The 12,494-nt window shown below is 40.2% G+C and overlaps 1 pseudogene; it reads left to right on the top strand.

Annotated features, from left to right (window-relative positions):
• Positions 1–2,399: 2,399 nt before the first annotated feature.
• Positions 2,400–11,715, top strand: LOC150044621 (butyrophilin-like protein 8; annotated as a pseudogene).
• Positions 11,716–12,494: the final 779 nt, after the last annotated feature.

The following is a 12,494-nucleotide window of genomic DNA, read 5'->3' as shown; positions in this document are numbered from 1 at the left end:
TGAGGAGAGATGACCCCTCCATAAGGAGTCAGGGTTCACACCTGCCGGGCAGTGAAGCAGGAAGAAGATTGCCTTGATTTCGTTTGTGAAAACTTTTTTGTCATGGGGCTTGATCTCAGGGCCTTGGTACTGTCCCTAAGCTCTTCAGTGCAATGCTAGAGCTCTACCACTTTGAGCCACTGCTCCACTTCTGGCTTTCTGATGGTTAATTGGAGATAAGAGTCTCACAGACTTTTGTGCCCAGGCTGGCTTTGAACCATGATCCTCAGATCTCAGCATCCTCAGTAGCTAGGTTTACAATCATGAACTACCGGTGCCGGGCTTTTTTGTGAAAACTTTATCCAGTTAAGAGACTTTCGACCAGTCTTTTCAGCTCCTCATCAAAGATGGTGATTCCCATGTCAGGAGACATCGAAAGGATTTTTAGAAAATGAACGTGGGGGAAAAGGTTGGCTTGGGAAGGAGGGGATGGTAGAGAATGATAAAAGAGGTGACATTGATCAAGATATATGGTATTGATAAACTGCTTTGTTGAATTTCTGTTTGTTTGAGCAACTACTTAAAGATAATAAAAAGAAAATAAAAAGGCCAGTATGATCCTTGTTTGTTTATTTCACATCAACTAATTTCCTCAATTCCAAATCACCTGTGGAACAGTCCTTAAGCTATCTGTGAATGTCCGAATCAACGTAGGAGATGCCTGCACAAGCCCTTTTTATGCCAATGCTGTTCACAATAAACCAGCTTTGGAATCAGACTAGGTGCCCTACAACTGATGAATGAATAAAGAAAATGTAATGACTATCCCATGGAGTGTTAATCAGCTATAAAGAAGGATGAGATTGTGTTAGTTGATGGAACTGGAGAGCATGATATTGAGAAAAAGAAGCCAAGCCCAAATTTCTCTCTGACATGTAGACTCTAGCCCTTAGAAAGAAAATTCAGTGATGTAAAACTGGTTTTGCTCTTTTTCTTGAGTTGATAACAGCAGGAGAGTAAGTGAGAGATGAACATGGTTACAGTGCATGATACATCACTGTACTCATAACCTGACTTATGGAATTATAACCTCTTTATTCAGCTACTAAGAAAAATGTTTAGGAAGTTCACTATATGCTCGATGCTGTTGGCTCACACCTGTAGTGCTAGCTACTCAGGAGGCTGAGCACTGAAAACTGCTAAAGGCAGCTGCGAAGGAAACTCGTTGAGACTCTTTATCTCCAATAAATTACGAAAAAACTAGAAGTAGGGCTGTAGCTCAAGTTAGTAGCACACTTTTTTTGATCAAAAGAATCTCAGCACCCAAACCTTAAGTTCAAGCTCCAGGACCAGATAAAAAAGTATGTATATGCATGAGAATTGAACAATAGAACTTATCAAAATCATTTTAAGATGTGGAGAATAAGGGAGAGAAGAGATGACTGATGGAAATGACTGCTTCAATTCTGTTGGTGGTTGTCTGAGATGATGGTATCAAATATATAACTAATATGTGTGTCTTTACCTTCCCCCATGAATGAACCTACACTGTTATCTTTTTCAGTACAGTGGATCCCTTGTGATCAGAGTCCTGGCACTGAATTGAAGATGAGAAAGCAGTGGGTAGAACGACCTCAGGAGGCTGTATGAGTGCCTTGGTTTTCTTTTATATCTAAAACCCCCAGAACCCTCTGCCAGGATGATCTCCTCCAACACTAATTCTCTACTCCACTCCCAAACCTCAGCTTTCCAATCTGGATCTCAAAAATGTTCAAGCATCTAAAGCTTTCCTGCTATCACCCATGGTACAGATTTGCCTTAGGACAAGGTAATATGCTCAACAACTTCACACTTTTTTATTAAAGAATTTATTAACACTGATTTTTACATCATATTTCACATGTGATGTTTAACAAACAGTTGAAGAAGGGAATCTTTATATACAGTCACTGGCACTTAGATTTTAGAACATAATTAAAATTAAGCTGAGGCTTTGTATGTCATAGGTACATATTAACCTATGTAATAAAACATTATGTCTATAGAGTCATAAAATTTTATGTCTATGTAGTTATATTTCTATTTCCAATACCATGTCCATAACATTGGTTATGCAAATACTGAGTCATCACTCTTGTACTGTTTGGATCTAATAGCCAGATGTTGTTGACTTTACTCTTTATGTTTTTATGGTGCCATAAATGCATAATTCAAGGTCCATAGTCTCCTTACTTCTTACCCACCCACATCACTGTGAGGGAGAGTTTCAAGGAATTGCATAGTTTCACTATCACTTCCAATGGCTCATCTCCTAGACCTGGAAGAGCTGGCCTGGTTTTTCTCTTCTCTAGCATAATTTTCTCTCCATCTCTGCCATCACCGGTTTCCACAGCGTGTAATTTTCTCCATGGAACACAACTATGGTCCTTGTGCTCGTATTTCTTTTCAGTCTCCTCCATCTGGTGTCAGGTAAGTTATCCAGAACAGTCTTTGTCTGTGACTCTCTGTTTCTCTTTCTCTCCCTCTCTCTCTCTCTGTCTCCCCCCCCACACACGTCTTGTTGACTTAACATTTGGAGTTATGTGCTTATAATTGCAGAAGAGGTTTAGGTGTATCTTTGTGGTTTGTTTTCCTAGTTTATTTTCATCCAGACCTGGAATTTGCCAATAGCAGGTGGCTATGGGGAAAAACTGGGTCCGTGGGAAGGATTTGAGCATAGACAGCAGAAAAGTTGCCAAGAAATGCTGTATATGGCATGTTGAGAAAAAATTACCAGAGTGCTTTTCATTAAAGTCCTTTCTCATATTTATTTCCTGGTGAGATTTTCTTTCCCCTCCTTTCCATATCTAGGAAAGGCAACAAAAAAGATCTTGGAAATGATGGCTGAGGCAGAGAGGCTTGATTTTTTTCACATTCCCATTTCCTCTGGGTTTGAGCTTTGTGGCCCAGAACTTTTCAAAGTGTCTGTTCATTTGTTAGGACATAGAGGCTGTGAAAAAGTTGCTGCTGTGAATGTTAGGGAGGAGGATAGATGAATGGGAAGGAATGTGGATAAAGCACCTTCTCTTTTCAGGAAGTCTGAAATCACAAAATGCCTCCCATTCATCTGGATATCAAACATAATTTTTGAAACATAATCTGTCATATTGAAAATTGAAATCTTACTAACACACAACTCTAGGGATGGGTGTCAGGACGGAAGTGACTGGTGTGGATGTGTCCAGTGGAAGGAGGTGTGCAGACTTGTTCATCTACTGCTCTATCTCCGTTTACAGGCCAGTGGAAAGTAGTTGGACCAGACTAAGCCATCCAGGTCCTGGAGGGAGAAGATGTAACATTTCCTTGCTTCCTCACTCCTGAGACAAACGCAGAGTCCATGGAAGTGAAGTTCTTCAAGGATTACTTCAGCACCACCGTCCACCTCTACCAGGATGGGAGAGACAAGAAATACATGCAGATGCCACAGTACCAAGGGAGGACAGAGTTGGTGAAGGACTTCATGAGCAATGGGCGCGTGTTCCTCCAGCTGAAGAAAGTCACTACCACGGACATGGGTCTGTACGGGTGCTGGTTCCGCTCCAAGACTCACGAGCAGGAGGCTGTCTGGGACCTGCAGGTCACAGGTCAGCGAATTTCAGAGAACTCAGAACTAAGTTGTCTTGTGGAAAGATCCTAGATGTTTACAAAGTTTTGTGCAGTTTAGAGGGTTCCCGTCCTTCCTCTTAGACAACATCATACATCAGTATCCATGTTGCCATGAATTGTGTGTAAATCCTTCCAGTGGCAAGCAAAGCCTTCCACCACAGGTCCTCTCCCTCCCTCCCCGCTGTGTGTGTGTTTATGTGTTGTGTGTGGGGGGGGGTGAGAACTGCTGTCTGTGTGAAGGTATAAGGGATAATATGAAAGATGAGGGCTGTTTAATGGATGAGCATGTTTAACCTGGCTTACGACAACTGTGCACTTGGGATATGATCTTTATTTTTATCCCTCTCTGTTTCCTCCCCAGGTTCAGGTTCAGCTCCTCTCATTTCTGTCATGGGATATGTTGGTGGAGGCATTCAGCTACTCTGTCAGTCCTCTGATTGGGTTTCCCAGCCCATTGTGAGGTAGATAGGCCCAGATGAACGTGAGTTACTCTCAGACTTCAAAGTAATTGAAGATGCACAAGGCCTGGTTGATGTGAAGACCTCCCTTATAGTCCAAAAGGATTCTGGGAACATATCCTGTTCCGTCCAGCATATTAGCCACAGCGGAGAAGTGAAATCCAGAATATTGATTGAAAGTAAGTAGAAATGAGTAGGTACTCTATAACACTTTGAAGGAAAAGGAATTCGTAGGATTTTGTAGTAGTGTCTTTTTGGGGGGGTGTTCTGAAAGCTAAGTAAACAGGTATAAAAATAAAAATCATCAACATAGTTGCTTTTAGTTATTGGAAATAGATTAACTTTCCTTCCCACAGACCCCCTTGCGTATTGTTAAAAGAGCAACTAGTGAGAGTGGAAGAAGGGGAGAAAAGTATTTTGTGGGGTCAGAAGCATGGCTCAGTTGGTAAAGCACTAGCCAATAACTGAAAACATCAGACACTACGTTCAAATATTCACCAAAGGAAAATCATAAGAAATATATTAATGTCGATAAAGATGAGTAAGAAAAAGGTCAGTAAAATGTGATTATTTCAAAAATATAAAGAGGGATTCATCAGCTGGGTATAGTAGTGTATGACTGGAATCCTCTCTGGTTGGGAGGCAGAGATTAGAAGAATCCCAGATTGAGGCCAGCCCAGTCAAAGAACTTGGTAAGAACCGTATCTGAGCCAATTAAGTAGGCATAGGGTTAGACGCCTGAATAATCTCAGGCTGTGGTGGGAGATGTGGGCTTGCCTCAGGAAAACAGTAGAAAACTTATTAAAAATAATAATAAACTAAAAGCAAAAAAGGGCTGGAGATGTGTCTCATTTGTTAGAATGAAGCTCTGAATTCAAATGCTAGTTTCACAACAAAGTGAATTTGCTCCAGCAGTATGAACATATGAAATATGAATAAATCTTAAAACATATAAAAGACATGAAATAAATATACGTGATGAAAATAGAAGAAAAATTGGCAATTTGGGGTTCTAAAACTGATAGGTGAATAAAGTTAGTAAGAATATCAATAAATTACATATCAATAAATTGCAGAGTGCCAGTGTATCCCGTCTTTAGTCCTAACTACTCAGGAGGCTGAGATCTGAGGATCAGGGTTTGAAGCCAACCTGGGCAGGAAAAACTATGAGACTCTTATCTCCAATTAATCACCACAAAACATGAAACTGAAGCTGTAGCTCAAGGGAAAAAGTGCTTGCATTCAGAAAAAAAAAAAAAGCTTGGAAACAGTGCCCAGGCCCTGAGTTCAAACCCTAGGACATCCACTACATATTAGTGTATGTTCATATTGGTGTGTGTGTGTGTGTGTGTGTGTGTGTGTGTTGAACATCAAGGGAATAAACCAAAAATAATCATCATTAGAAGATTTCACTTAGTAAAACACTTTTTAGTAGTTTACTGACACAGAGTCTTGCTGTAGTATTCATTGGCCTCAAATTGTGTACACCAGGCTGGCCTTGAATTCACAAACCTCCTACCTTAGCCTCTCTAGTGCTGGAATTACAGGGGTGTGTCGCCAAACATGACAAGAATGCAAAAGTTTGTGTCATTCCTGGGCCTCTATCTCAGGGCCTGGGCACTGTCCTTGGGCTTTCCTCAAGGCTAGGGCTCTACCATTTGAGCCACAGCACCATTTCAGCTTTTTCAGTGTATGTGGTACTGAGGAATCAAACCCAGGGCTTCATGCATACTAGGCAAGCACTCTACCACTAGGCCATGTTCCTGGCTCCATAAAGAATGCAAACTTTTTTTATTAAAGAATTTATTAACACTGATTTTTACATCATATTTCAAATGACATATTTAACAATCAAGTGTTCAAGAAGGGACTCTCTATATACAATCACTGGTACTTACTTTTTAGAACATAATCAAAATTAGGCTAAGGGTTTAGATACATATTAATTTATTAAATAAAACATTATGTCTATAGAGTCATAGGTTTTTATGTCTATGTAGTTATGCTTATATTTCCAAGACCATGTCCATAGCATTGGGTATGCAAATATTGAGTCCTTGCTCTTGTACTATTTGGATCCAATAGCCACATATTAAGGATACCATGCGCCTTCTTTTCCTTTGGTCTTGACTTGTCTCACTCAACATGATTCACTCTAGATTCATCCACTTCCCTGCAAATGCCATTATTTTATCTTGTCTGTTGGCTATGTAGAATTCCATTGTATAATATATACACCACATTTTCTGTATCCATTCATCTCCAGTAGGGCCTCTGGATTGTTTCCATAGCCTGACTATTGTGTATAATCAGGAGCTAAACATAGCTGAGCAAGTGTCCTTATCATATCTTGGGTTATGATGTTGAGGGTAGATGACCAGAAGTGGTATGGCGGAATCTTAGGAAAGGTCAATTTTCAGTTCTTTAAGAAACCTCCGCACTGCTTTCCAGAGTGGCTGAACTAGTGTACAATCCCACCAGCAGTGCAATAGGGTTCCTTTTTCTCCACAACCCACCAGCATCTGTCATTGCCTGAGTTCAAAATCTTGGCCAAAATCTTGGGTAAGGTGGTATCTTAGGGTTGTTTTTATTTGCATTTCCTTTATGACCATGGATAATGAACATTTTCTCATATGCTTTTCTGCCATTTTAATCTCTTCTTCTGATAAGTCTCTCTTTAGTTCCCTTGCCCATTTAGTGAATGGTTTGTTGGGTTTTGGGGGGGGGGGGAATTAGTTTCTTGAGTTCCCTGTATATACTGGATATTAAGCATTTGTCAGATGTATTATTGGTAAATATCTTTTCCCAGTTGGTTGGCTGTCTCTCTACTTTTGCAACTATGCTTTTATCTTTACAGAAATTTTGATTTTTAGGTAGTCCCATTTATCGAGTCCCTCTCCAATCTGTTGTGACCCTGGGATTCTGTTCAGGAATCTTTTGCCTGTGCCTATGAGTTCCAGCATCTCTTTTACTCTATCATGTAGCAGTTTCACGGTTTCTGGTCTGACATTGAGGTCTTTGATCCACTTTGAGTTAATGCTTGTGCATGGTGAAAGGTTAGGGTCAATTTTTAGTTTTCTGCATGTGGCTGCCCAGTTTTGCCAGCACAAATAATGGAACAGACTGTGTTTGTTCCACTGTATATCTTTGGCTCCTTTGTCAAACACAAGTTGCCTATAGGTATGTGATTCTATTTCTGGGTCTTCTATTCTGTTCTACTGATCTTCTGGTCTGTTTTTGTGCCAATACCAAGTGGTTTGTGTTATTATGGCTCTCTAGTAGAGCTTGAAGTCTGGTATTGTAATACCACCAGCATTGCTCTTTTTGCCTAGAAATGTTTTGGCTGTTCTAGGTCTTTTCTTGTTCCATATGAATTTTTGGATTGTATTTTCTATTTCAGTAAAGAATGTCTTTGAGATTTTGATGGGGATTGCATTGAATTTGTATATCAATTTTCGCAGTATAGCCATTTTCACTATGTTGGTTCGCCCTAGCCTTGAGCATGGGATGTCTTTCCATTTCCTCATATTCTCTTTAATTTCTTTCATTAGGCTTTTATAGTTTTCATTAAATAATTCCTTTCCATCTTTGTTAATTCCTAAGTATTTCATTCTTTTTGGGGCTATTGCGAATGGGATCATTTTCTTGATTTGGCCTTCTGTTTGAGTATTGTTGGTGTACAAAAAGGCTACTGACTTCTGACGGTTAATTTTGCCACTTTACTAAAGTAGTTTATTAATTCTAGAAGTTTGGAAGTGGAGTTTGTTGGGTCACTCAAGTAGAGGATCATGCCATCTGCGAACAGGGATACTTTAATTTCTTCTTTCCCTATGTGGATCCCTTTGATGTCCTTTTCTTGCCTTATTGCTCTGGCTAAGGGTTCCAGCACTATATTGAAGAGAAGTGGAGAGAGTGGGCATCCATGTCTAGTTCCTGATTTTAAGGTAAATGGTTCCAGTCTTTCACCATTTAGTATAATACTGGCCATAGGTTTTTCATATATGGCTTTAATTATTTTGAGGAATGGACCTCTTATTCCTATTTTTTCTAGTGCTTTCAACATGGATGGATGTTGTATTTTGTCAAATGCCTTCTCCGCGTCCAGAGAAATTATCATATGATTCTTACCCTTAGTTCTATGGATGTGATGTATTACATTGATTGATTTGCAAATGTTAAACCAGCCTTCCATCAGTGGGATGAAGCCTACTTGATTGTAGTGTATAATTTTTTAAATTTGTTTCTGGATTCTGTTGGCTAATATTTTATTGAAGAGTTTTGCATTTGTGTTCATTAGAGAGATAGGTCTGTAGTTTTCTTTTTTTGTTGGGTCTTTCCCTGGTTTGGGGATGAGAGTAATATTAGCTTCATAAAATGAGTTTGGTATTGCTCCTTCTGCTTTTATTTCTCAAAAGAGTTTCAAGAGTATAGGTGTTACTTCATCTTTAAAAGTCTTGTAGAATTCTGCAGTAAAACCATCTGGACCTGGGATCTTTTTGGTTTGCATTTCCCTGATTGCTTCCACAATTTCATTGTAAGAGACTGGTTTGTTCAATTTGTTTATGTCTTAATAGTTCAGTGTAGGTAGCCTATATTTATTTAAGGAAGCATGAATTTCTACTAGATTTACTTGTTTCTTTGAATATAGGCCCTGGTACTACTTATTCATTATGAGCTGAATTTCTTGGATTTCAGTTGTGATTGTTCCCCTGGGGTCTCTAATCTTGTTTATTTGAGTCTCCCCTCTCCTATTTTGATTATTCTAAGAATGGAAACTTTTAACATAAAGAAGAATGTATAGAAAAGTACTCTTGGGATGAAAGAGGAGATTGGCCTTAAGTGACCAATCACCTGGCTTTTGTGATAAACAAGCATTACAGACTTTCTTTGTTTTTCAGGTACATTTTTCAGGCCCTCATCCTGGTTACCTGTTTCAATTGTATTCATATTGTTCTTCATCAGGGGGTTTGTTTGGATCATTGTGATGAGCTTTTCATTCTTCAAATCCCATGGTAAGTGAAGAGGGGAAAAAAGAAAAGCAGAGAGGGAAAGAGGAAAGGATGGAAGAAAGAGGGAGGAGAGAGAGAAAAGATGGATTCGTGGTTAATTCATGACCTAGTGGGATCCAGATCACAGATTCTCAGACTTTTGAGATCTCTTCTTTCAGCCCATCATCTTGATCACAGGAATTGTCATCTTCACCCTCCTTTGTCCTGATCTGAAATGACATCCTAAGGAATCACTGACATGGTCTGGATTTTCATACACTCTAGAGGAGCCAGACATTTAAAAAAAACCATTTTAAGACTGATTTTCAGGAACAATAGGGATGATACAAACTCCTAAAGATTAAACTGATAGTTCATACATTAAAAATATACATTCAGGGGCCAAGGGGTTAGCCTAGTGCTTGCCTAGCATGCACAAAAGCCGGGGCCAATTCCTCGGTACCACATACATAGAAAAAAGCCAGAAATGGTGCTGTGGCTCAAGTAGTAAAGCTCTAACCTTGTGAAAACCTAAGGACAGCACCCAGGCCCTAAGTTAAAGGCCCAGGACTGGCAAAAAAAGCCACAAAGCCACACACACACATACAAACACACTGTGGCCAAGCAATGAAGGCTCATAACTTATAATCCTAGCTACTTAGAAGGCTAAGATCTGAGAATCACAGTTCAAAGCTAGCTAGGCAAAAAACTCTGTGGCTCTCTTATCTCCAATTAACCACCAGAAAACCAGAAGTGGCATTTTGATTCAAAGTGGTAAAGCATTAGCCTAGAAAAAAAAACTAAAAAACCTCTGGGAGCACCTACCCTGAGTTCAAGCCCCACAATCAACAACAACAAAAGTTCACTCCAGTCAAAACAATTTTATATTTAAAGAAATAGAAGTTAAAACAACAAGATAAAGTAATGTGCAGTTGCAGAGACATTTTTTTGTCTGTTGTAGGGCTTGAACTCAGAGCCTGGGTGCTGTCCCTGAGCTCTTTTGCTCAAGACTAGCACTGTACCACTTTTGAGCCAATCACCACTTCATTTCTGGCTTTCTGGTTGTTAATTGGAGATTAGTCACCTTCCTGCCTGGGCTGGCTTTGAACTGTGATTGTCACATCTCGAATGCCTCCTGAATAACTAGGATCATAGGAGAGTGCCACCAGCGCCTGGCTCAGATTTCAACTTTCATTACCAAGAACAAATTTTCTCTTCTTTGGAGGTATCATTCCATTTTGAGGATACGTGCCATAATCTCACTTTCCCAAGTCAACAGTCAACTCCCTGATAAGCACCAGCCTTGCCTCTGCCCAATCCTAGAGTTCCATCCTCTTCCCCTGATATTTTATTTGAGTCTGGATAGGGACTAGGAGTTTGACCCCAAAGAAGTCTACCAGAAACCCTGTCCTCTAGACTCACAGTCTGGGTATTTGTACCTTATACAGTATTATTTTTTTTTTGGTGGGTCATGAATTTGGCCTAGACACTGACCCTGAGCTCTTCAGCTCAAGGCTAACACCCTACCCTACAGCCAAGCCCCACTTGCCATTTTCTAGAGGTTAATTGGAGATAAGAATCTCAGGTCCTTTTGTGCCCCAGGCTGGCTTTGAACTTTGATCCTCAGATCTCAGCCTCCTGAGTAGATAGAATTACAGGCGGGAGCCACCTCAGGCCCTTATACAGTATTCTTTTAATCACTCAATACTCTTTTTGTGTTTCAGGACAAATTCTGAAAGAAATCAGTAAGTATCTTGATACATTTGGACCCTACCATATACCATTGTCCTGAAATCTAGATGGATGTGTTTTAGCCATTTTTTTCCTATTGTGTTTCCCAACTAGCCAGAGCATTTGGTCTATGCAATCAACATGTTTACTGTCCCTATTTTCGTAACCAAAATGAATCTTTAAATATCTGGGAGGTTTAGAAAAAGGTAATAAAGATTTATATGACCTAAATAAAAAACAGAGTATTCTGGCCATTTTAGAATCAGTTATTAAGTCTAGACACTTCATGAAATTATAGACAAAATTGGCCTATTGATACATTTTTCACACAGGATAGGAATCTGAGATTTCATTGGCTTTCTGAAGTGGCAGGTGTGGGAGGGAATGCCTCCTTCAACTCCCTGTGATCGTCTGAGTTTTCTCTGAGACTGTAACACCACTGACTATCTGCTTTCTGTTTCAGAGGAAGTCCAGGATAAACTTGGTAAGTCAATCACATGAAGAACTGCCCTGGCATTTTCCCCCTTTTTCCAGATATGATTCTCTTCTATATTTTTGTTTGTTTCAGAGAGGGAAATCATTCAGAGATATAAAGGTAAGAGAAATTGTTGCTTCTCCCTCCCTCTTTGCCTTTTCCTTTTATGTCCCTGAGCTCCTACAACCTGAGGCCTATGGTGGCTTGCAGAGGCAAACTTGTGATGGCCTTCAAGGAGACACTGTCAGCAGATACAGGGTGAATAAAGGCCTTATTTGACCTTATCAAATCCCTGCTAGATCCTTGGCCCACAATGGGGAACCATCTTTGGTTTCTGCCTTCTCTCTGCTTCCTCTTCTCCAAATGAGTAATGACATGCCTGTCCTGTCTGTTTTCAGAGTTGGAGAAAACCCAGGAATATGCAGGTACTCAGGGCTGAAGACATGAGGGTGGAACAGAGCCTTGGGTGGGCATAGGGGAAGAAGCTGATGAATGACAGGTGTGAGATCTCTGATAGGAAGATCCTGTGTCCTGGGCATGGTGAGTCTGTGATCTACCTTAGGGTGCTTTATCCCCAAGATATATTTCTCAGCCCTCATTAAGTTATAAGAGAGCTGGGCTCTGGTGACCCATGCCTGTAATCCTAGCTAGTCGGGAGGCTGAGATCTAAGAATGATGGTTTAAAACCAGCTGGAGTAAGAAAGTCTGTGAGACTCTTATTTCCAATTAGCTACCAGAAAACCAGAGCTTTAGCTGTGAGCACAAAAGCTAAGGCGCAGCATCCAAACCCTAAGTTCAAATCTAACTGACTGGATTTAAAAAAATTAGTCATGGGGCAAGGGAAAGGGTTCACAGACAAAGCTCCAGGATGCGGGAATCATTCAGGAGACCTAGCTGATGAAGAACAAAGTAAAGTTGGGCAGGAAATGATAGAAATGATAAATAGAAGAAAGATGGCTACTGGATTCCTTTGTGGGTCCCCCACAAACTCACTTAATGGGCTTGTGGGATCAGAATGACACAGAGGTGTTTGTGATCTCAAATGACAGAGAGGCTCTGTCTGTATATGAGAAAAGGGAAAGTCGGAAAAGTCTGGGGCATGTGGCTCTAAGCCTCACCAAATCACAACCTGAAACCAAGCACTACTAATGAGAGACAGTGAATTCTGGGCTTGGTTCAAGTTCCCACTCCCCAACATAAACATAGAATCTTTCTCCT

Source organism: Megascapheus bottae, chromosome 29 (genome assembly GCF_031878675.1).
Source record: "Megascapheus bottae isolate mThoBot1 chromosome 29, mThoBot2.hap1, whole genome shotgun sequence".
Lineage (NCBI taxonomy): Eukaryota > Metazoa > Chordata > Mammalia > Rodentia > Geomyidae > Megascapheus > Megascapheus bottae.
The sequence above is the reverse complement of the archived record's forward strand: the minus strand, read 5'-3'. Positions and strand labels throughout refer to the sequence as shown.